The sequence below is a fragment of the Gallus gallus genome, chromosome Z (assembly GCF_016699485.2).
Source record: "Gallus gallus isolate bGalGal1 chromosome Z, bGalGal1.mat.broiler.GRCg7b, whole genome shotgun sequence".
Classification (NCBI taxonomy): domain Eukaryota; kingdom Metazoa; phylum Chordata; class Aves; order Galliformes; family Phasianidae; genus Gallus; species Gallus gallus.
The window spans coordinates 69,829,446-69,853,383 of record NC_052572.1 but is presented as its reverse complement, the minus strand read 5'-3'; the positions used below and the strand labels follow the sequence as shown (position 1 = coordinate 69,853,383).

General features: G+C 37.7%; 1 long non-coding RNA gene and 1 other non-coding gene across 2 annotated transcripts in view; both read left to right on the top strand.

The window, feature by feature from the left end:
* Positions 1 to 23,938, top strand: part of LINGO2 — a 318,294-nt gene that overhangs the window by 38,740 nt on the left and 255,616 nt on the right. The gene's annotated exons all lie outside the window — the stretch shown is intronic.
* On the top strand, positions 2,762 to 8,388 carry LOC121108452. The gene is made up of 2 exons (XR_005842971.1): positions 2,762 to 4,270; positions 4,868 to 8,388. It is a non-coding gene; the product is annotated as an uncharacterized LOC121108452 (long non-coding RNA).

Below are 23,938 nucleotides of genomic sequence, written 5' to 3'. Positions count from 1 at the left end.
ATTGCGAGGTACTGCACTTAGTCATGAACAGTCAACTATACAAACATAAATAACTGTCAGTTCTTTAGAAAAGAGCCATTATGGATCATAAGCTCAAACACAATTCATGAATGAACCCCTTTTTTTGATAAATAAGCTTGAGTATAAGCAGCTAGGTGTATTGAAGAAAGCAGGGTTATTTGCATACGTAATGCTTTGGGTGGGATTTGTTGTGCTGTTTTGGGAAATGAGTGAACAAGGCATTAAGGAAGCCCTTCAACAGTTTACCAGAGGAGGTGGTAGTGTTTTTACCTCTGGTTGTGAGTGTAACTGACCTTGCTTTGAGGCAGAGATGAGGCTGTCTTGACTCTCATTGTCTGAATGTGTCCATATCAAATGTCTTATTCTATGTGTATTCTTAATGGCGGATGTTTTGCTCTCTTTTGGTAGCATGGCTTCTTCATGACTAAGTAATGCTAAAACTGTAAATGCTGTATTGCCTTACATTCTTCTTGGAGAAACCCATATTTTGAGAGTAAGAAAAAACTTTTTTCTAAGTCTTAATGGATATCTTTGGTTTCATATTTCATTTTCAAGTCTGGCGATATTAAGCTATTCCGAGCCCCTTTCATACTGGATTTATGGGCCATGCCTCAGCATTGTGCTATTGTTTCCATAACAGTGTTGCTTTACACACAGGGGCTTACTCTGCTTTACCTCATGGATTGTGATTTAGTTTGTCCTAATGCTTCTGTTGCTTTGTTTCCATTTTTTTCCATCACTCTTTGAGCTACTTCCTCTTCTGTTTTCGCTGCCTACTCTCTTGCCTCTGGAAGCTATAATAAAATAACTACCAGGAGGCTCTCTGTATATTGCTGTTGTACAAGAGAGTTCCTTGTTTGCATTTATTGAAAAAAAAAAAAAGTTATTTTTAAATAAGCTGCAGACGCACATAGCGTGTCGGAGTGTATTCAGTTCTGACTTGAAACGTTACAGAGGAAATCTATAAATAGGATATAACTGTCATAAAGCAATTGGCCATCAGAGAAGTGTTATACCAGATGTGGTTTGACAAAATGAGTTTCGTTTGGGAATTAGATCCGCTTTTATTGAGACATCAAGAATACCTCATTACTATATTATGTTTTAATAATGAAGTTAAAAGAGCTGTCATTTTCCAGTTTAATTGTCAGATTTCAGCTTAGTATTCCAAAACAAAAAGCGACATGAGAAAACAACAATATGCTTACTAAGAAAGGAAATGAACTGTTTTCAACAAAATACATTAATTCACTTACTGGAAATTGGTTTTAATGTTCTGTGTGAGAGGGACTCAAATTCTTAACTATCCCTATTTAAGCCTGTTATGTGTTGTCCTTCATAGCTGTAAGTAGTATATGCATTCTAGAAAAACTTAGTCATAAAACAGTTTCTTCTCTGTAATCAGTTTTTTGAAAGATCTAAGTCGAGTTCTCATTCCTAATGAGTAGTATAAATCAAACTTTGGATTTCAGCTGTTTCCATTACTTATGCTAAGAATCTCTAGATTCTCTAGAGCTTGGGTATAAGAAAACTTGTGAGAAAGATCTACTCAACAAAGTGTTGTATTTTTTTCTTTGTTTGCTCGTTTACAGTGTTTTTAGAAATTTAATTTCCAGGTACAGTTATAAGTCTTCCCTCCTGAGGTTTCTGACAAGAATCAACTGGGTGCCCTTTGCTATAAGCTGAGAGTGAGCTGATGTACAGCCAGCAGAATGCTGGTATTGATAAACCAAATCTTGGGAGCAAAAAAAACCCCAAAATACTGTATGTGTTTGAGCCTTCAGCTAGCTGTTACACTACACAGAAATGATTCATTTGAAATATAGAAATAGCCAGAAATTCATTAATTAACAGCATAGACTGAGATCTTAACAGAATAATTCCCCCCCCCCCCCCCCCCCCCCCCCCCCCCCAAAAAAAAAAAAAACACAGAAGAGATTTAAACAGCATAGAAAAGAGACTTAAACAACGCACATCTATCTTAAACATGCATGCTGGAAAGTAAGCATTACTCGTACTACATCCTGCCTTGTTTGTTCTTGTTGTTATTTACACTGGACTAAACCACCCCTTCATTCTGGTAGTTGTCCTGATGAACACTGGTTGCATTTCATAAATCTCTCCTCCATGATCTGTCTTTCTTAAGAAGTCACTGCATCCAAAGGAAATTTTTTTTTGCTAATAGTAGAGATAAGGATGTTTGTGAACTGCACTCCTGCTGAAGTGTCACAGCGTGGATTTTCTCTCTTGGGCAAAAGCTCAGTGCTACTGAGTCTTTGTGGTCACCCCAGTTACTCAGATCTGTGCCCTGCGATGAGTTTGCTTTCCATGTGTATACTTACTGATTGTTTATCCTTATATTGTTGAGTGTCCCTTCTAAATCTGGATGTTTGTTTTTATTTGTTTGCTTTTGAGGGGCCTCCAGGATAGATCCAAAGGAAAACTAACTGTAGGAAAGTTTAGTAGTTCTGCATTGATTATGATCAACGCAGCATTCTTCTGAAAAGAAAGGCTCTTCTTAGGAAATGAAAGACACAGGAAGAGAAAAAATACTACTCTAAATTTCTCTTGCTTAATTCTGACTGTTGCCCACATCTAAGAAGCTGTACATGCAGTGCAGTACCTCAACAGCCTAGTTAATCATAAACGCCTCAGTTGTTCTGAGTAGTAAAAAAAACTGGCAGAAATTGCTTCAACTTATTTACAAGGCCTGTTAAAGTTTTAACTTGATAACTTTTATTTGCCTCTGGAAGAGATATGGATCAGGACATGTGAAGACATGCACATTTAGTTCACCTGAGTGTGTTTCGCTAGAACTCTGAAAGGAAATTGCTTATTAAGATGGCTGAACATAATAGGGAAAATAGCTGCAAAGCAGATCACCAAGACCAGGCATACCAGCAGAAAACTGTAATGAATTACAACTGTTGGTAATTGACTGATAGGCGCAGTGCAGGCTCTTTTAAAGGCATTGGAATTCACAGTGTGGCTCCCACATGGACTTGAAGGAATGCATCTTTCATGGCAATAGTGTTAAGTATAAACCTTGAATTCCAGCTGTCCTCTTTGTATTCAGGGGCAAATTATCACCGTCCTCATGAGAAACTGCATCGAGAAATAGTTCCCTTTTTGTTTCTTGTGATTACTTGCCCTCCTGCTGCAATAATAGCATGAGACATAACATGTAATCATCAGGAAAAGGTGGATGGTTTCATGAGAAATAGTTATGGCACCTCAGTCAATCAGTCTGTAACAGTATCTGAATGAGGAAAAGCTGCTTCCTGCAGGACTGAATTTCTGCCACCTACTGGGAGAAGGAAATCTAGTTTAGCGAAAAGTTGTCCTTATAAGCCTGGATATGGAAGTCCTTTACTTTTCTCAGAACAGGCAGCATATTTCTTGGAAAGGACTTGGAACACTGTCACCAATCAGCTTAGTCATCAGCTGCGATGATTCTGTCAAGTACAGATTTTTTTTGTCTTCTAGTTTATTTTATTTTATTAACCTTTTTTAAATCCTGATACATATTTCATTTTCACAACACTTTTTAACTTCCTGTTTTAGAAATAAATGAAATTTGGAAGCTGCTTTATATAGGTGATGTTACTTCATCTCCGGACTGAAGATGTGTAAGCCCATCTTTTAATCATATTCACCTTTTAACATTCACTGTTATCATCATTTTCCTTTTTGCTTTCATTTTTAATATGCATTGTATCCTGTTAAGATTTCTTCAGCATTTTCCTTTGGGTAGGTTATGTTTTTTATTAGGGATAGAAGTCTTCTAGTAGGGCAGTGTGTCACCTGCGCTTAACAGTCTGATCATTATGGTTGTACTGCAAAGTCATGTGTTTTCTTTTATTTCCTATATTTTTCTTTCATTTACTGCCCAAATCATCCTCTCTAAGAAGCAGACACTTACCAACAAATTCTTTTTCCAGTGTACCTAAGAAGACATTAATGAAATAATAAATAGATTGAATTGCTGGAATTAGCTACAACTGTGTTATCAGGCAGGTAAACCTAGTCATCTATTTAAAAGTCTCTTAGCCACATTTCATTTGTAGAGGTCTTTCTATTGAGAATCCATCCCATGTAGTCTGGTGGCCATCTGAACTAAGTTGTGCGCCTCTCGTTAGCTTTCAGATACTGGAAATCCTCCTCCTTCTAGACCTTGGAAGAGACTTTATCCTGCCCCGAATCTCCTGATACTAGTAACTGAGCTTCCCGTGAATCCACTGGTGCCCAGGTGTGTTCTGCGTGTTGTCCTGTTGATAAAATCCTAGGAGTAAGAGCACTAGCCAAAATGTCTCACGGGGCTGAAGATACCTTGTTATTATGTGGTTCCACAGGGATTTTATTTCATTTCATCCATTTGTGAGTAATTTTTAGTGTTTATTGAAAGCTTTTGAAATAGAATATCTGGAAAGATTTCTGAATTACTATTATTTTTCTGAAACTGAGCAACCAAAAGAAAAGCTGCATTTACTCACTTAAGCATTGAATTTGGGCTGGAAAATCTCTCTTTTGCATCACTCCACCTCACATGTGGTGGTCTCACAGTTCAAGAGTCTTAACCTCGGTGCAGTTGTAGGCTCCATTGTGTCAGAGAAGAGTCATGCTGCGTGGTATATTCTTAGTTATATCTTACAATACTACCTTCAAGGTGTTTAAGAAGTTCTGGATAGTATCTTCTTTGAAGCTAATTTATTTTTCTGATCTTGCAGACAGTCTGACCAATCACCATAATAAGCGTTACTGCACTTCACTGGAAGTGTGAAATTCACTGTATTTGACCAGATCTCATGTCTTGTGCTTATCTGTTGACTTGTTCATTCTTTTCCAGGAAATCCTCCTCCCACATTCAGAGCAATTCAGAGGATAGCTACCCCCAGGAGCTTTATCTTTGTCTTTGAGGAGATACAAAGCAAGTGAGCTGGGAGGAGATTGACTGCCCCATACCCTGTCAGACCATACTTGAAATTATTGATGGAAAGTATTGTTGAAAATGTACAAGTTTGTAAAACTTTACTGTTATTCTTCCACTCCATAGGCAACATTTTACCCAGTATTTCACACTAGTCGTAACTATCTGTTGCTAAAGGAGTGGCAATATATTTGCAGTTATGGATACCTTCTGCAGTGAAATGCAATGTTACAGTAGTAATTTACATCCTCTCTAGTATGGTAATCAGTGCCATTATCTGAGTGTAAAAAGCTGAAATTTGTGTAGCTATATTGCACATCATGGATTTCAGAGTTTAAACGATGCCTGTCCTGGGCTATCTAAGCAGTCATTTAAACTTGAGACAAATTAATTTTGATGTACTTATTTCAAAACATCCCTGCATCAATGTATTGAGCTGGAAGATTATTATCCAAAAGACTCATACTTTTATTTACAATGGTTTATCATTTCTCTCACTAATCAATATGTGCTACAGGCAAATTATGTGTTTAATGGGCTATTGATGCTCAAATTAAAAAAAAAAAAAAAAAAAAAGAAAAAGAAAAAGGTGGTGTAAATGCTGAGGCAGTATCAAAACAAGCCCAGTTGGTTGTTGTCTGTTGCTAAAACGCTTGCTTTCTCAATCTGTGCACCACTTCTATTGAATTTTATTGCTTGAAGGAATATTTGGAAAAGCTGGGCATCCCTCTTTAGCAAAACTTTGAATACAGGGAACCCCTGGGTCCCCCTCCATTTTTGATGCCATGTGTAAATGGATGACGGGGCTGGGTCCTTTGAACAAAGTCTGTACTCCCTCCAAGCTGCACATGTAGCAGATGAGCGACCTCTTCCTGCCAGACAGATTTCTTGTACCTGAAGAATATACAAAATTAGTTCATGATTTTACTACAATGTCTCAAAAGGACATTTTGCTTCAGAATCAGGCTTAACTTTCTTCATAGTTCATGCTAAAGTCCCATTCTGTTACTTTTTTTAAAGCATAGGGTATTAACCACTGTTTGTATTACCAACTACTCATTTTTCTTGCCAGTGCAAAATTAATTTAAATCATTATGCTTCTCGTTTGACTGCACGTGGTTTTGTATAGGTATAGACTGCTACACAAGTACATGGCAATTGTGACTGGAAGTATTCTGTTTCCTTTCATACAAACTCAGCAAAATAATGGTTTCTTCCTGAGCTTTGAATATGTTGAATTTACATATAGACTTTCCACTGGATTCCATAGCAACTCCAGCCCCAGGCATTGGGCATCTCTGTGGGGATGGAGACAGGCTGCCCTCAGCCCCAGCTGCCAAATCCCACCACCCAGAGTCCGTGTGTTAGTCTCCTTCTCACACCTGGAAGGAAATAATAAATAAAAGTATATTTAAAGTTCACAGGAGATTTTGATTCTCACTGAGATACTGTAGACCATGGATAACAAAGGTAGTGCCTCCTCTGAACTCTCATATTTGTGTTTTGACAGATGACAAAGCATTTGAGTAAGAAGAGAGTCATGAATCCCTATTATCTCCAAATTTATCTATTCTGTTTTACATGCTGGCATGTCACGAAACCAGTGATTGCTGAATCACATTTCTAAACATGAGACTTGATAGCAGAGAACGCTACTAACAAGGTCCCGAGGTAGAGGAGAAAACTTTTATTGTAATATGGTCTTCACAGTGCATATTTGTGAAAGAGAGAGAAAAACAACATGGCATGCCAACATGGCATACTTTGTTCTTTAAGAAGCTGTGATATTTATGTGACTTTTTACAGGTAAGCAAAAGTGTCTGAAAACTCATAAATTCTCTTGTGTTTATAATCAAGTTAGCTTATTAGCTTGCAGCCAAGGTAGCTCTTTTCCAGCGTTTTCTGTTCAATCACTGGTGTTTCAAAGGGAGAAACTTAGGTCTCCAAGTCCTTTAGTGAGACCTCAGAAAAATTCAGTCCACCATACCTAGTGGCTGTGTATTTTCACAAGGCCTTTAGAAACTCACTAGCTTTGAAATCCCAGTCTTCTGTTCGCAGACTGAGCAGATACTGATAGTATGGAGAGGCGTACATATCTGTGCCAGACACGACAGCAAATGCTTTTTTTGCTTTGGGATTCCAACTAACAACAAGAGTATGAAGTTGTAATTTAATAGTGTGTTTTTTGTGGTTATCAAAAGACAATGCAGTATTAATTGTCATATGATTGTAATGCACATGTGCATACACAGACCAGAGTAGAAATATAGATACAGTGGAATGATAGAATCAGAGAAGGGCTGGAAGGGACCTTAAAGATCATCATGATGGTGAGATGTCTTTGCTTCTAAGGACGCTAGTGCTGAGATAACATTCATAATGGCAAAGTTTATATGGCTGTCAGGAAATAACCTGTATCATGCAGCAGTGTGAAACTAACAGACACACAAAGCTCTTAAAATCCCTAGCGTATCATCTTGAGGACCGACGTGGAGGTCTCTTAAAGGAATACACCAAGGAATACAACTTCAAGAATAAAAGGTCTCCTGAAAGACTTCGAGTTTTGTCAAACCATCATCTCACAAGGATGAAGCTGTGAAAAGTCTGCCAATGTGAATGTCACTTGTTGCCTAATTTGTCCCAATTATAATTTTGATTAACTATTGATATTACAACTTCATAATGAGAGTGGTAATTCAGAAACATTATGAAATGACTTTTCTTAGCCCTTTTTTGAAGTATTTCTAAAGCCTACATATGAGAAATGAAAGTATGATCTTCTAATGAAACTTACATTCATTACCCAGTGCTTCATCTTGCACCTTCATTTGTCAGAGATTTCTTGCAGTGTGATTGCTGTCTGCAGGAAACTCTTTCTTTGTAGGTATTTGGCTTGATTTCTAATTAGCACAGTTAGTTATTTGCACCTTGGCATAATCACGTGCTTAAAGGCAGTGATGTATTTTAGTTGTCTCTATTTCACTGAGTTAAATTGACACTAATTTCTAATAAATCTATGTAAAAATGTAATTACTGTTTTTATCCTGAGCTGAGAAAATGACGGCACTGAAGCATTTCTTTTTTTTTTTTTCTGCCAGGCTTTTGAGAAGATACATGTGTGTACTTCTTAGCTAATATATATATCATTTTTTCCTCTGAGTGGCTGCCATGTCAGGAAATTCTTAGGTTTTTAGAGTTTTAAATCTATGTTTTTAAATGTGTCTCATGCTCCCTCTTCTCAAATGCACTGCTTGAAAATGAATCTTGAGGAGCAATAAGACCTTAAGTGTTGAAAAGAATTTGAGTAACATGACCTTTCCTATTTTGACTTTCAGTTGCAATCCTTACATAGATAAACTTTCCAATGATTACATCTTCCTGTTTTGCCATAAGTACAGCCTGATACAAAAAAAAAAAAAAAAAAAAAAAAAAATTAACAAGTCAGTCATGTACTGTAGCTTTACTGTAGCTTTAGTTCTTGATCAAAGAAGTGTCAACCCTAAGGTCTGTGATTCAGTCCTCAGAACAACTGACTATGTCAGTCTCTGTTACTGTTTACACGTAGGAATTTGTTCATGCTGTACATATTAACTTCATATTGTTTCTCTTTGGTTTAGCTTTCATTAGCAATAATACTAAGTAGTCATTTTTTTATGTCATTTGTTGCCTCTTTCATTTGGAAAATATTTAACCTTTTGCCGGGCACGTTGATTCAAATGAGAAGTCTTAGTACCTCCTCTGCAAAGGCAAAATATGCGCAGAAGTGTAAGAATGAATCTCAAATTCAGTGGATGAACCTCTTGTTGGTTCATCCACTTGGCAGTGATACCTACTGAAATAGTTTCCTTTCTTATGTGTGTATTTTTCTTATAAGACTGGCTGCTGTATCTGATTTGAGTGAAAACAATTGAGTCTTTACAGTGAATGGCTATGATTTTTCTAATCTTAAGTGCAGAGTTCAGACATACAGTGCTTTCATTAATGTGAAATCAAGAACAGATATTTCACTGTTTATGAACTCATAGATGAGAATGAGGTTGTAGATTTTATTTTAAAAAAAATCTCTTTGTGTCATAATTTGGTAAATCATAGTATTCTTTCCTGACTTACATGATATCATAGTGTGTAATTTATAACTTCCTATTAAGCAAAACATTTGTAGAAGACATAAAAACGTGAAGTCTTTGAGAATGTGAAACTGGTAGAGAATACAGAGATGAGTTGCCAGTTTACATGTCCTTTGTGTGAAAGTTGTCCATGTATCTCCATTCTTGCCTTATAACATCCACTTCTGCATCAAATTCAAGCAGCTAATAACTGTATGAGACAATTTAAATGTGATATCTGCTTCAAAAGTAATGCCTCCTATTTTATGATGTTGGCCCATGATGTCAGAGGTGAATGTTGGTAGAGGCTGAACCTTCCTGCCACTATTCTCTTTCATTTTGTTGCCGTGTGACAGATGGCAGCAGAGGGGCAGTCTGGCAGAATGGCATCTGGCATGAAAGTGCAGAGGGAACAAAGTTGTGTTACAGAATTCCTCCATGCAGAAAAAATGACACCCATTGACATTCATCAACACTTGCTGCATCTTTATGGAGGCCAAACAGTGGATGTGAGCACAGTGAGGGATGTGTGGTGCATTTCAGTATTAGCAGCAGTGACGTGAAAGATAAGCCACATTCTGGATGGCTGTGCAAATTTTTACAAACATGGCATGCAGCATAAGAAAATTTTGATTCTTGCTCACCTAGTTAACAGAATTGGAGAAGGTAAAGCAATGACCGTATCATAGGACTTAATAAGAAATCAAAGTTTGAAAAGTTAAGCTTGTAGACGTAGTGCATGCAAAACTGAGCCAGTAAAGTCAGAAATAAGGAAAAAAGTCTCTTTATAAGTTTGTTGTTACATATGAAAACTGAAAAGTAGAACTGCAAGTTAAAAATGAAGAAATTACGTACCTTTAGTGTTGGATACTGCATTTGGAAGCATTGTGTTTTATGTTGTGTTGTGAAGCATAAGCTGCAGTTGCTCGTTGGCAGTATTTGACATTCGAAGAAGGTGTTAGCTCAGTGTTAGAAAGGGAGCATTGATTTTGATAACAAAGCTTGTATCAGTTCTGATAGTGCTAGTCATGGACCGAGTGTAGAGGCTGAAGCATATTTATTTTTTTCCTCTCATGAAAGCAGGTATGCAGAATAAAGGCCCTGTACCTGTGTAGTAGCTGAGAGAATTTTGGAACCGTTTCCCAAGACCACGCTTCCAAAACAGCCAAATCCTGAACTGCAGCATCTCTCTTGGTTCCACTAGCCTTCCCTCTTGCATTTACCCGGTACATGAACCCACTGCTACTTGAAATATGGATGTTGTCTGCCTGCATACTGAAGAACCCAAAATCAAATTTTCAGTGACAGTCAGAACCATTGTAGGAGAGCTACTTTTTTTTTTTTTTTTTTTCCTTCAAGATACTGCCATTCCTGTCATGGCTTATTTATGAAATAAAAGAGGTGGCAGATGAAAGCATAATGGCTTCCACTCATATATTTTTAGACATTAAAAGATTATGGTACTCACTTCTGCAAAATTTATAAATACAATTCCTCCCTCTGGAAAGGGAGGATTCTTTTGACCTTTGCTTTGGTTTGCTTTGCTTGTGCACATGTCTTCTGCTTCACCTGTTGGACTGTCTTTATCTCAACCCACGAGTTCTTGCACTTCACCTTTCTCATTCTCTCCCCATCCTGCGGGGAGAGAGGCAGGCAGGGAGTGACTGCATAGCGCTGAGCTGCCTACTGGGATTAACATATGACTCTGGATCCTATTTTGCCCTTTCTTAACTGTGTTCTCCCAGAGGCATCACTGGCTTGATTGATGGGCTCACCTGTAGCTGGTGGTGGATCTGTGGTGGAGCCCTCCCACTTGATGACATCTTGTCAATTACACCAGTGCTATTGGAAAGAGCAGTACTACAGAGATTCGTTTGAAGATAAGTCACAGCTCAGAACTTGATAAGGTTAAGTTTTATAGTGAAATGATTGGCGAAACTTTTCCATCTCTCTCCACTTAAACACATTTCTTGGAAATAACTGAGAATTCAGCTTCATTGCTCTTGGTACTGGCCTTGCACTGGTGGATAATCTAAAGGATATCATCAATACTTAGGCACTGAAACCAAATGTACTTTAATGAACTTCTAGTCCTTTTTAAAGAAACTGGAGAAATGGACGTTAACTAAAAATACCTTTGCTGATCCAGAAAGCTGTTTCAAAGTATGTTATGCAGTGCTGACCGGATAAGAAAATAGCCATGAAATATTATGAAATGTTGAGCTTGGAATGTGGAATCACATTCTCAGATGGGGTGAGTTCACATTTCTGAGCTGACAAGATTGCTTATATAGTTAATTTCTGTTCTTCAGCTGATTCATCTACGTACAGAGTGATGCTGTAGAATTAACTGGAGCTGCAACAGAGAAAATGAAAAAAACGTTTTTCTAAAGATTCACAGAGTAAATCCCCTGCCTCTCTGCTACTGTTAGATGAGAAATGTGACATCTTCTATGATTTCTCAGTACTCTAGTTCTCCTCTGTGGCAATTTACTGCTCTCCATTCTGTTTTGAGAGGCCTGAACATTCCTGCTTGTCCCTCTTGAAGAACATGTTGAATCATGATCGTATTTAACTTTATACTGGTAAAAACTGCAGAGTCTTTCTTCAGTTTAAAAAGGCAATGATGTATGCTACTCCAGGCCTTTTTACTTGATTATCCTTGACACTTGCGCAGTTGAGAAGAACAGTTATAGGAGAAACAGATGGAAAAGACTGTCAAATCTACATTTTAATCCGCTTTCACTCATACTTCTTCATACTTTTTTTTTTACCCTGTCCAAAAAGCAGATAAGTTGCACTAATCTGGGAGATGAATCAGTTATGATTCTGTGCCAGTATTATAGAGAGAATTCCCCCAGGGCATGCAAAATTTTCTCTAATCATCATCATCTGTAATAATCGTAACTTTGGTTCTAAGACTATGCTATCTGGCAGAATATCCTTATATATATATATGTATATACACGTATCCTTTATCTATATAATGTCCTTTATATAATATAGATATATTATATTTTGAAACGTTATGAAGGAATATTATCTTTTAACTTCTGAATGAGGTTATAAGTGTTAGTATTTATTTTGAGCAGCCTGTAACAGCTGCTAATGGCTAGACTTCGAAAGGGAAAAGATGTGAACTCTTTGTGTAGAGCTAATGTTTTATTATTTTAGAATTGTACATGTGTTCAGGTATACCAGCTGAATTTTTATAACAATTCAATATGGATGCCTTATTAGTAGTAAATAGAGATGGTGAAAAATTTTGTTTATGATGGCAACCTGAAGTTTTCATTTAATGCTAAAGCCATCCTAAAGTGACCCTGAATGGCATCACCTAAAGTGACCCTGGACGGCATCATATCGATTACAAAGTTGAGTTTGGATGAAAATGGAGCACCTCAAAACTGGAAAGTCTAAACATTATGGCGTAATGAGTAAATACCTAAATAAAAATTGGAAATTCCTGTGTGTTGAAGTCTGATAACTTCCTTAAGTGAATGAGATTCAGCCAGTCAATTAATTGCAGAGGCTCCTATGGATGGGTAACTGTCCTAAGGTACCGATACTGCTGACTGACATATTCCAGGGGATTGATTTATCTTGCACTGAAAAAGGAAGGTTTAGCATTTCCTTTTTTTTTTTTTTTTTTTCCCCTTCTTTCTTCAAGTGAAAAAGTAGCTCAGAATTTGCAGTCTACTTGCATTGGAATACATTTAACCACTGTTGGGAGCTTTAGGATTAGAATGTCTGGCTTAGGATGACTGAACATTGCTTACAGAGGTTGTGATTGGTTGTGGTTTTCACAAACAGCCTGAACAAATAACTTTGTGAAATCATATTGCATATTGCTGATTTTGCTTTGAGCTGAACGGAAGGGCACAATGTCTTCCTGAAATCCTTCCTAAGCTGCTCTGATTAAAGCATGTTCATAAGGTACTTGATGGGGAGGGGAAGATCTGGGGGAGTGGGGTACCTGAATTATAATACTGCAAAGCAGCAGATGTTGTAAATCTTCATTGATTTTGTCAACACTCCCTTTTCCCCTCCAAATGAAGCAAAAAAAGCACATTTCTGTGAATTCAGACTGTTAATTCTCAAGTTGAAAAATGCTGGTTAAGCTGTTTGCTAAAAATCAAAGGTCTAATTGAAAGAAGAAGTGGAAGTATTCACTTAAGTGTACCTCTCAGTAACGTCCAAGTGTTAAGAGCATTTGTGTGCGCAGAAGAGGGCAGCCTGGGGGCAGGCAGAGCACTGCAGTGTTGCACTGTCCTTTTCTCCACACTTAGCAGCTGACATTTCAGATCAGATGGAACACGAACACTATCATCATCAATTAGAGTGAAATTACTAACACTCGGACACAAAAGATGGCAAATATATTCAGAAGGAAATCCATTACTACCAAATGTTTTTTATTTATTTTTTCATATTGAACCAGAACACAATCCAGAAAATCTTCATTTCCTTCTGGCATTATCATTTATTAGTATGGTTTGAATGATACTGTGTGTAACTCTTGATCATCAATAGAAAAGTCATTGACTGTAAAAGATCAGAGATAGTTTTCTAGTTTTCTGCATAATGAATAACATGTTCTTAGTAAGTAAGGACAGAATACATTTTGCATTCAGTACAGAAGTAAGTTAGAGTCCTGTCTTTGTCAGGTAGAACAGCACCAGGAGGAATGCAGCATGAGAGTCCAAGGAATTGAAGCTGTGTATGTTACAGCAGTTTGGGACAGTTGTATTGCTTTCGACATACAAGTGCTTTTCTGCAGGTATGCTTATGAAAAGGAAATTGTGGACATATCAAAAGGTTACACAAAGTTGTTATTTTTCTCCTATGGCTGTTAATTTTGTAATGTACTGATATCTGTGGCCCTAAAAGAGTAAAGCATACTCTGAGGTTTGAACTTGTGAGTAAGCCTTTCATTTTGTAATCAGTCTGTATGTGGGATGGAAGCACAGAGGTAAAATGTGTTTGCAGATCACGTTACTGATACTAATAGTTGTGAGAATAGGGTGTCATAAATGCTGCACTGAATTGGAATGAGATGCATAAGAAAGGGAAAGACTAGCAATTTCTCTGTGCTAACCCTTGATGAAATATAGCATACACTTCGTATACATTTACACAGATACTATGTGGGCGTGATGCTGTACTATTATTCAGTAAACCTTTTTTTCCTGTTCTATGTGGAGAATGTTCTTTGTTGGGTAATGTTTTTCTTTACTCAGGATTAGCAGAATTCTCTCCACTAACGTAGGTGTCATACTAACAAATCATACAGAAGAGTTTTCAACAACAAAGGCTAAGGTAAAGGAGGGAAGTATAAATACAGTAATTTCTCAGTATTTAGCCATAATATGTGATGAGATTTTCATAGTTATATAGTATTTTTTTAACAGTCGTGTACTTGTGGCAATTCAGACTGATACAGTTCTGAACAACTCACATTCTGCTTGTGGTTATGCATGAGAGAAACTGTTAATTAATTGGCCTTCTCTTTTTTCAACAGCAATTACATTCTGTTTTTTGGATAGGTGTATCCATGATTTCATCGTATTGACTAGGTGTCTTCCTAGGTGATTGACTTCAGCAGCTGAAAGAAAAATTCAGAAATACTTATTTGTTGAACATATAGGCAGAAGATAGCATTTTTCTTCTTTGGAGAGTTTCTGTGGAAGAATTTCAAGAACTCTGATGTTCTTCAAGTGTTGTTTTCTGCAAATTATATAGATTCAGTACACAGCACTTATTTTTAAAGGAGGTAATGGAAATGTTTTTTTCAAGCTATGATAGTGCCAACATAATATGCCTATGGTGACTAATGTTTCTTGGTGTAGGATGTCTATCTGTGAAAGGCAAAAACAATCTTTCTCCTGTCCCTAGAGTTTTATCCATTCTCTTGGGAAGCAGAGTGAGCTCAGTAAGGAACAGAACAAACGTGCACTTTTCTGACAAATGTCTTCAAGTATTTTCAAATTACAATGTCTGAACAAACTTTATTAACTTATTTATTGTAGTCTTCTATTATCTGGTAGGTGAAGGACTGTTTAAGATTATGGTCTTCCAGATATAAAGAAAGCTGTTCAGCACATCTTAAACACAAGTACAACTTCCTTAGCAAGTGAAAGCACTGGATCTCTTGCTGTAGTTTTCAAGCGGATAAATTATTGACCTAGAGATGCCTTTCTTTCCATTTTGTTTCACGCAAGATATTGTGACTATTAGTGTTTGATAAAAAGCCTTTTGGAGATCAGTAGATCTTTAGTGAAGACCCGTTAACATAGGTGGGGGCTAATCATCTAATTATATGAATGACTCCTTTAATGTTTCCAGAAATACTTCACATATAATTTTTAAAGTTCAAAAATGTTTTAATGAAAGGAGTTGGTTGTTTTAATGGTAGAGATGACATTTGTTTTAACAATTCAATAGGAGTGAAGAATTACTTATAGAAACTTATTCATACAGCTCATAGAAGCATAGCATCATAGAATGGCTTGGGTTGGAAGAGACCTTAAAGGCCATGAAGTTCCAATCCACCCTCCTCATGGCAGGGTTGCCTTCCAGTAGATGAGGCTACCCAGGGTCCCATCTTATCTGGCTTTCAGCACCTCCAGGAATGGGGCATCCACAGCTTCTCTGCACTACCTGTGCCAATGCCTCACGTCATTCTTGTGCTGGAGGCCCCAGACCTGGATGCAGTACTCCAGATGGGACCTCGCAAGGGCAGAGCAGAGGGGACAATCCCCTCCCTCTCCTTGCTGGCCACCCACTTTTAATGCAGAGCAGGATACAGTTGACCCTCCAGGCTCTAAACACATACAAGCTTTTTGCCCACCAGAACCTGCAAGTTCCTTCTCAGCAGGGCTGCTCTCAGTGAGTTTTTCTTCCTGTCCATACACATGTGTGGGTTTGTCTCAATTGAAATGTAACACTTGGTCTTGTTGAATCTCATTAGGTTCCTGTGAGCCCAAGCTTGTCCAGTCCCTTTGGACAGCGTCCCTTCCTATCCTCTCCTGGTACCTACTCGAAGACAGTTTAGAATTTTCTTAGATGCTGTGCCAGTTGTCTCTTATCCTGTCACCCAATGGCTTCATTTCTCTTAGTGCAGCCCAGAATACTGTTGACCTTCTCTACTACAACGGCACATCACTGTTTCACTTTCAACTTGCAGTCTGCCGGGACCCCCAACTCCTTCTCTGTGAACCCGTTTTATAGCCAGATGCTCCTTGTCATGTACTTTTGCCTGGTGTCATTCCTCACAAGGTGCATGCCTTTGTACTTTATGTTTCTCCAGCCTGTTAAGGCACATCTGAAAGGTGGCATAACTGCTTGATGTGTCAGTTGTATGTGTCTGTTTTCTGTCGTCAGTATACTTGCACTCTACCTTGTCATCTAGGTCATTAATGAAAAGGTTGAACACTGCTGCTGCAACGTGCACTCATGGGGTTCTCCATTAGTGAGTGGTTAGTCTACCTTCAGGTAGGCTTCCTGCCACTGGTTATGTGTGGCATTTTTTGTCACTTCTGGAATTACTGTGAGATAAGTGATCGGTGGTTTTGTTTACATCTTGGTTTCACTGAACATACACAACCATACTTGGGATATTAACAGAATCACTCATACTTCAGCTGTGCTTCACACTGGGAAGACTGAATCCAATAGAAAATTGATAGTGGCAAAAATAGGTAGAATATGATAAGATTACCATATGCAAGGAAATAGTGCTTCACTTTAGAATAGGCCACTTCACAGTAGCAAGACTGATTTCTTTTGTTTGTTTGAGTCATATCAACTTTGACACATAGTTCAGAGAAGGTTAAAACATTTTTTACATTCCATTAAATTTTGGTACAGCAGCTGTTCTAGGTGAGCTTGTCAAACTGTGTTGTTGCATGCTCTGGGACAATTGATCTGGCCACAAGAACAGAAGTTTTAAGGGGTTATAATTACTGAGTGTTTACAGTTCAGGAAGCTTATTGATATACCTGCCCCAAACTATAAGCCCTACGTGTCTTTAACGGAGCACCTTTGGTGAATAAGCCAACTTGAAATCTACTTTGCTTTCTAAAATACAAGGATACTGAAAACTATTACTGTTAACAGTGTATTAGAGTATCATTTTGTTCTAAAATTGAAATTATTGTATGAGACAACTAAAACAAACAAAAAACGTTACATTTCTGCATACCAATCAAGTCATGTAATCAGCGTTTAAGCTTCACAGATGTATATGGAAGATTCCCCTTTTTCTATACGGAAGAACTCTACTGGGTATTTTCATAAGTAATTTTAGGCTTTTCTGATGTCCTTAATATGTAAGTTACAAATGAAAAGCAGAAGTTGCTTCCCTGCAGCTGCGTTTCTGACCACGGATTATTGAAATCTACACTGAAAAGATTATTTTAGACTACTTTCTACAGAAAGAGAATAATTTATTTTATCCTTCTATAATTAAAAAAAGATTACGATCTTTATGATAAATTGTATTTATTATAATGAAGTTAAGATTAACTGTGTGTACAGGCCATGCATAAAATTTGTTTTTAATGCAGTATTTTAAACATCAGAACAAAACTGTATTCTTTTTTGTGATCTTTGAGCAGAACACCTTTAGGCTTAGAGACAGAAAAGAAGGTGATCCCTTACAGTACAAATGGGCAGAAACAGCAATTTTGGGAATCAGTGCCAAAGTTCTGTTGAAGTCTTCAAACATTAAGTACTGTTTAATTAACTTCTGTGACCTCATATTTTTTATGTATTTTGGCAATCATATGCATGTTTCTTTGCTGACAGATGCTTTGTATTCTACCAACAGATAGATGGTGTCAGACAAAGGAAAGAAAATGGTAAAATCTGTTTTTCTCACGTAATCTTTTAAATAATTCATTATGCTTTAAGAAATTTCTTACAATACTGATTGTATTGGTGAAATTCTCTAATACTGGCAATTTTTTTTTTCATACAGCTCAAGCTTACGTTTACCCAGGAGAGAAATAATAAAATTTTATAGGCATTAAAGCCTTCATCCTAACCTGTGTGTAAAAAATATACCCAATCTGATTTTCCAGTTCTTCACTGTTTATAATATCAACCTGATTTCCTTGCTGGGTTTTCTTTGTTTATTTTTTCAAAGAGGGAAGTCTGCATTTAGTAGTGAAACAGAAATGATTAAAAAATGGCTTAAGGGTAAGCTTGAGTGTGTTCTTCTTAACTGACATCAATATTGGTAATCTATATTGATAATCTATATTGATAATCTATAAATTATATATTATCTAGATTCAATCCATGATTGATAATCTATAAATTCAATATTGGTAATCTATTATTTACTTATTTATTTATTTATTTTCCCCATGGACATGTCACTGTAAGCCTTAAAATATGCACAAATATTTTTGTTCTTTTTTCTTTTGCATACAGTATTGCTTCTGCTGTGTTCTTCAATACTCAAATTTTATATTATTTGTTCATCACAGAGGCTCTTTCAGAATGGATTTCCCTATTATGAACTTGTAATGATGACATCACAGATTACATCTTCCAGTTTCTTCCAAAAAAGGAATCTGCCAGGAACCAGTGCTATTTGGAAGTTGTAATTCTGTAATGCATTAAATTTTTGCAGAATTCTCATTCAAGAACAGTTTCATATAAGTCCACTCACTCCTTTCCCCACTTCCAGACTACAATGGAAGTGAAACTGCAATGAAATTACTCAACTGTTCTTGGTCTGGTTGATGCTGAATATGTCTTAGAGTGTTGAAGTTGTAAGGATAAGAACATGACTAGAAGTGATGGACTGCTGCTTCTGTGCAGTCAGAAGTGCTGTGCAGTCGAGTCCACTGGTGTCAGTGCCAGAAGGAACACTGAGATGATGAAAGAAACCTGCTGATAACACAAGCTTCCAGCTTCTGATCCAATTCTGTTGTTTTATGAAGACTACCTTCCACAACCGAGAAAATTCTGTTAGTGTAAAACAACTGTCTCCTGTTATACTGCTTTTGCAAATAAACATAACTAGCTTTTTGAAGAACAAAAATTGACCAGTGAAGTTGGGTTTTGAAGACAGATGTGGGTAGGTTGTTTCAGATAAACTGTTATTTGTAAAGATTGGGACAATGTATTTTTGAGTATACATGTATACAAAAATAGTTGTAATCTTGTGGGACAGTTTCCCAGTCTGTCAGTACCACTAGGTATAATAGAAGAGGATAAAAATTTGATGGGTTAAATAACTGTAAACTTAGTTTGAGTGACTGAGCACTTCCAACAGTTCAGCACTAAGCTTGGGATGGTAGCTATGAGCCATGGGTCAGCTCTGTTCAGTGATTCTCAATTCAGCCAAGAGGTGACTACGGGAGTTTATTTAGAGTGAGCACATAATTTAAATTTCTGGTAGGTCATCTTGTAGTAGAAGGTCCCAGGCTAATATAGATTGTGTTGGTGTCTCTGTGTTGTGATAGATCAGTAGATTCAGGACCAAAGTTGTTAGATAAAAGTCATGAACGATTTTGAGATATTGGAAAAAGTAATTTTTTCCTGTTTTTGTGTAAAAGCAGAATTGATGTCTGTCTCAAAAGTATCCTCTGGTATTCACTGTGGGTGAGATCCAGGTTGCCATCTGGCTGTGCTCAGGTACTCATTTGCAGCTTTCTTTCCTCATGTGATTTGCAGCCTGGTGGTCAGCTGTGGATTATTGGGTGTTCTGGTCTCAAAGTTGACAGCAAAGGCCCTTCACAACATGAGAGTGTTTTGAAGAATGTTATATTTGCTTTGTCTTTGGGTGTTGTTTAAATTAAGACTTCCACAAGGCTAAATGTCTTGAAATTGTTACAAAGCAGATGGAAAAAATGTTATATTTGGAGCTTTGGTCACAAGCCTGATTTTCCATTTTGCAAGCTGACTTTTATTTTTCATTTTTTTAGACATTTTAAGTGATGCAAAGAATGACTTCTAAAGTATACACATACATAGAATCATAGAATCACCAAGGTTGGAAAAGACCCACAGGATCACCCAGTCCAACCGTTCACCCATCACCAATGGTTCTCACTAAACTATGACCCTCAACACAACGTCCAAACGTTCCTTGAACACCTCCAGGGTTGGTGACTCCACCACCTCTCTGGGCAGCCCATTCCAGTGCCTGACCACCCTTTCAGAGAAGTAGTATTTCCTAACGTCCAGCCTGATTCTTCCCTGGCGCAGCTTGAATCCATTCCCTCTAAACCTATCACTGGTTACACGGGAGAAGAGGCCGACCCCCAGCTCACTACAACCTCCCTTCAGGTAGTTATAGAGAGCAGTAAGGTGTCCCCTGAGCCTCCTCTTCTCTACACTGAACAATCTTCCTGAGTTCCTTCAGCTGCTCCTCATAAGGCCTGTGCTCCAGACCCCTCACCAGCTTTGTTGCCCTTCTCTGGACACACTCCAGGGCCTCAATGTCTTTCTTGCAGTGAAGGGCCTAAAACTGGACACAGTACTCAAGGTGCAGCCTCACCAGTGCTGAGTACAGGGGGACAATTACTTCCCTGTTCCTGCTGGCCACACTATTTCTGATACAAGCCAGGATGCCATTGGCCTTCTTGGCCACCTGGGCACACTGTCAGCTCATGTTCAGCTGAGCATCGACCAATACCCCCAGGTCCATTTCCTCTATACAGTCTTCCAGCCACTCTGCCCCAGGCCTGTAGCGTTGCCTGGGGTTGTTGTGGCCGAAGTGCAGGATCCGGCATTTGTCTTTGTGGAACCTCATCCCATTGGCCTCAGCCCAGCTATCCAGCCTGTCCAGGTCTCTCTGCAGGGCCTCGCTGCCCCCAGTCAGATCAATACTTCCTCGGTGTCATCTGCAAACTTACTGAGGGTGCACTCACTGCCCTCATCCAGGTCAACAATAAAGATATTTGAAGAGGACAGGCCCCAGCACTGACCCCTGGGGAACACTACTCATGATAGGACACTGCATGTAACTCCATTCACCACCACTCTCTGGGCCCGACCTTCCAGCCAGTTCCTTACCCAGCCAAGAGTGTACCTGAACAACCCATGGGCTGACAGCTTCCCCAGGATAATGTTGTGGGAGACAGTGTCAACGCCTTTGCTGAAGTCTAGATAGACTACAACAGCCTTTCCCTCATCTACCAGACGGGTCACTAGATCATAGAAGGAGATCAGGTTGGTCAAACAGGACCTGCCCTTGGTGAACCCATGCTGGCTAGGCCTGATCCCCCGGTTGTCCTGCATGTGCTGCGTGATCTCCCACAAGACAATCTGCTCCATAACCTTCCCTGGCACCGAGGTCAGGCTAACAGGCCTGTAGTTCCCAGGATCCTCCTTGCAATCTTCCTTGTAGATGGGAGTCACGTGTTAATATAATCACAAATTCAGGTAAAAAGAAAACCAAAAGCTTAACCATCTTGAAGATAATATACATTCAAGTTCAAACGACAGAAAGAATAGCTTTTAGAAGTGACTGTAATGTAATTTTGAATTGATATACTTAAAGTCACCTTGAATTCTTTGCATTGGGAATATATATGCTGAAGTATGTGGAGATACAGATGGAATGTAGGAATAAAACTTACACAAATTAGAGCCATAGATGACTGCATAGCCTCGTCCATAAAACAAAGATGCTTTTTTCAGCTTTACCCAAGAAATTGCTGGTAATTAAGCCTGAATTTTAAGTATCTTGAGTTCTGTAGTATCCTGAATATGAAAATCCTAAGCCATAAAGTGTAATTCAGATTTTTCCTTTCCTATCATTACAAGGGTTAAGAAGTGGTTTTTCTTTTTCTATTTACTAATCTGAGCTGTGATATTGAGTTTGTGCACACTTCAGTAGATTGAGCAGACTTTGATTTTATGGCACATCTCCAAGGACTCATCCTGAGTGGTCACCATATTAGATGGGCAAAAAAGTGTGTTTTCCTTTTTATTTTTTATTTTTTTTTTTATTTTTTTTTTTTTTGAAGTCAAACTATTTGAAAAATAGTAGGCAGTGAATCACTCATGTGCTGTGTTGGGAGAGATACCCTGAGGTCAGATGGATTCCTGGTATGATTTTAACCAACTTTGTTGAAGGATAACTGAACTAGGTGTTTAGGAATTATGAGGAGGTTCAGATGCATTTCGGATTCTTGTTTTCAGTGTGAAGGCCAAAATATCTGTGTAGTATCCATATAAGTATAGTTAAACCCATTGAGTGTGCTGACACTCATGTAGCCCCATTTGTGTAGGAAACAGATGTGATCTCATATGTATTGAATGATGACTCACACTTCAGTTCTGACTAAGAAAAGAGTTTTATAGACCGATTAGGAGCTGTACACTACACCTGCTACTCCCTCTGAAATTAATTTTCATTACAGTAGAGAAGAGCTACTGGTGGTTTACATAGTTTGAGAAAGTTAAAAATAGAAAAAAATATTTTTTCAGTGCTTTCTTTCCCTCAGGATTCTTTCAGTGTATTTTTTCTGTTCAAGTATGTGTAATCCTTAATATATTAAATCTGTAAAGTGTAATAATTGTTTGTATCATGTTACAAGGCAAATTTTTAAATAAGAATGGAATCTAATGTATTTTTGATTCAAGAATGAAATAGGCAAACAGAAGTTCCTGATCAAAACATGCAAAGGTGTTTTTCAGTATAGATCTTCTCTTAACACACTGTAGGCCACCAGCAGTAAAGGTTTACCTCTTGCAAACAGCACGTCCATATGATCTCATTTTCTGGCAGACATGTACATAGAGCATAGGGGATTGCTTGCAACCTCTGACTAATTTATTTCAGCTTTTAAAATCTTAATTAATATTATCTTACTTTTTTTTTCTGTTTATATTCCTGTTTAATGGTACATAACTCTTTACTTTTCGGTCTTTCAGTCCCATTTTCACAAAATGGCTTGATTTTGTCTCAAGTAATGATTTGTGAATGCATGTCAGTGTTATGAAATCTTTTGTGTACTGAATACCTGTATACCTTTGTAAAGCTTTTACATCTGCGTCAGGTTTTGATCTGGTTACATGTTTAGGTTATCACAAAGTTCTGCTGATTAGGGAAGTATTTCTAATGTGGATCAGGAGTATGCTAGCTATATAGAAGTGAATCATTCAATAATAAGATCTATGATTCTATGATTCTATGTTTCGTGTACTGAGTTAGGTATGTGATGCAAGAGTCATGCCTTCAAATTTAATGTATGACTTCTTTTAGGTTTCATTTATATTCTGTTAGTTTTGGTTTCCATTGTTTTGTAGAAGAGCTTAGAGCAGTTACAATTAATGTGAAGATTTGTTTTATAATTGGTGGATTTGATGCAATTTCTTAATTATAACCTTCTCTGAAAAGCTTTTTCTTCTAAATTCCTATTTTAACAAACAAACAGTCTAATGACATAAAAGGAAATGGCTAATTTTTTGTTTGACAGTTTTGATTTCCTAATTTTTTTTCCTCTTGCAATCATCTAGTTGTTTTATTTTCAATTATACTTTTCATAAAGTAGTAACTGTGGTGAGGCATGTTGCTTTCGTTACACTTGCAAGTAATAGTATGAAGTATAAATAGTATAAACCCAATTGGTTTTTAAAGTACTTCTGAAATGAACAAGAAAACCGGTTACTAATTTGTCATGACACTGAATAATTATGAATATTTTAAGAATAATGGCATGGACCACAATTTTTATTTTTCTTTTTTTCTGTCTCAGAGCATTGTTCAAACATTCCTTGAACTTCAGGCCCCATGCAGCCTGGCCTTGAATGCCTCTAGGGATGGGACACCCTCAACTTCTCTGGGCAGCCTGTGCCAGGGACTCACTGCCCTCTGAGTTTCCTGAGCAACCAGTGCTCTCCTAATGTCCATGGCTGA